Below are 1,986 nucleotides of genomic sequence, written 5' to 3'. Positions count from 1 at the left end.
CCTGCTGACATTTCCTCCCTCTTTCATTTCCCCCTTCTTGCAAAACGGTTCTAAAACTATGCATTTCCACTCTTGCTTGTTCCTTAAGTCTTTTTCTTATATTGTTTCTACTTATTATTTCTGCTGTTTTATGGAGTGATATGTAGTCAGAAGAAAATACAGCCATTTTGGTCATTGTGGAGAAGGACCCATTGACCACAAGGGAATGCCAATGCTTAATTCCTCCAGACTAAACTATTCTGCCGAGAGACAACACAGAGAATAGTTTCTAAAATACTGCTCGTTGTTACAGGCAGCTTGCTGGACAAACAGACTGACTAAGTGGTTTTGACCATGGGACCTGGCCTGGTCTGTCAAAACCAGACAAGGTCTTGTAACCGTTATTATATTTCAAGGAAGTTGAAACTATGTGTCCTGGTTTCACTAGGATAGAATCTTAGGCCAGCCATGGTATGAAAGCCATTAGTAGTTTTGAGTAAGCCAGAAATTTAAGCTGGGAGGGGCAAAAGCCAGGGCAGCTGACCTGAGCTGTCTGGTAGGTGTATCCTATACCATAAAAGCCACCCTCATTATAACGAGAGAGTTTGTTGAGGATTGGGGCTTCTCCTCTTTCTTCTACTTCTCTTCTCAAGAGTTGCTATGTTTGCTGTTTCATTAAATCTGATTTCATTTCAACCCATAAATCTCCTCTCTTTTTTCCAAATCCCCTTCTTGGTTGAGATGGGGTCGTTGGGTGATAGAACAACTGCTGTAGTTTAGTTCTGGATATGGGCTAAATGCAAACACTGTCTAATGTGACACTACTCAAAAGTTCATGAAGAAGAGCCATGGGTTCAGTGTGAAAAAAAAAAAAAACTCTGAGGCCTGAAGCCCAACACTTTTTCACCATCACTATGCAAAAAGCTATTCCCTTTCTGCTACCCTGTTGACTGGCTTTCTGTCATCCCTTCTAAGCACACTGACCACTTACCCAGTCACTGCAGTATAACAGTGTTGGGCCTAGAAAAGACACAATTTCTCAGCATTTTCAGCAACCTTTGAGCCTACCAACAAGACCACAGGACCACCTTCAGAGCTCCCAGAGGTACTGTGACCCTTGCTGAGATTATAGAGGAACATTAAACTAGTTTTCCCATTTCTACTAACTCCAGGTTGTCCTCAGCTCATAATTTCCTTTGATCCACCAAGTCCCAGGATTCTTGTTGGCACATAGGAAGGAAAACACCATTCTCATATGCATAGTGACTCTGAGGTCAGCATCCCCACTGAGTTCCCCAAGATCATGGAAAATAACCCCAACTGGCTTCCTGCATCAATACAATGTGTCTTGGGATCAGAGCCCTCTCACACAAAACAGCAAGTTGCTACTGCCTGACTTCTCTCTACAACTCAGCTGACTGGTATTCCTCCTCTACATTCCCTGCTTTTTCATCAGTCTAGTACAAGAGGTAAATTGGTATGTGAGATACTAAACAACATTAATTTTCTACTTTATAAATGGATCTTCAATAGAATTTTCTCTGCAGCTAGGGCACAGCAGGGATACTCCTCCCCTTATTTAACAAATAAAACAAAAAGTGCTCAGTTTGGTATTTGGCCATATCATGCAGCTCATGCACTCAACAAATTCTTTACTCCAGGGTATCAAAGAATGTAAACTACAGAAGTGAGAACAATGACAAAAACCTTATATACATAAAACGCCAGCTACCCAGAGGAGCCAAAAAGACTTGTTCTCTTTCTTTTTTTTCTTTTTTTTCCTTTAATTTGCATACATGTAGATATCTAATGTAGATCCTGTCAGATTCCATCAGTATAAAGATTTCTCTTGAGTGGAATGTGGCAGCTGCTGCAAGCTGTTAGTTGATGGGGCGATTTTCTAACTGTTTATTTTTGTTCGAAAGTTTTGTGAATATTCGATTCAACAGGTGGTCCTTGCCTCTCCCCTGCAGTTTATCTGCTGGCAAGCAGGATCTGCAGACTGTA

This window comes from Apaloderma vittatum, unplaced genomic scaffold, assembly GCF_000703405.1.
Source record: "Apaloderma vittatum isolate BGI_N311 unplaced genomic scaffold, ASM70340v1 scaffold7, whole genome shotgun sequence".
Taxonomy (NCBI): Eukaryota; Metazoa; Chordata; class Aves; order Trogoniformes; family Trogonidae; genus Apaloderma; species Apaloderma vittatum.
The sequence above is the reverse complement of the archived record's forward strand: the minus strand, read 5'-3'. Positions refer to the sequence as shown.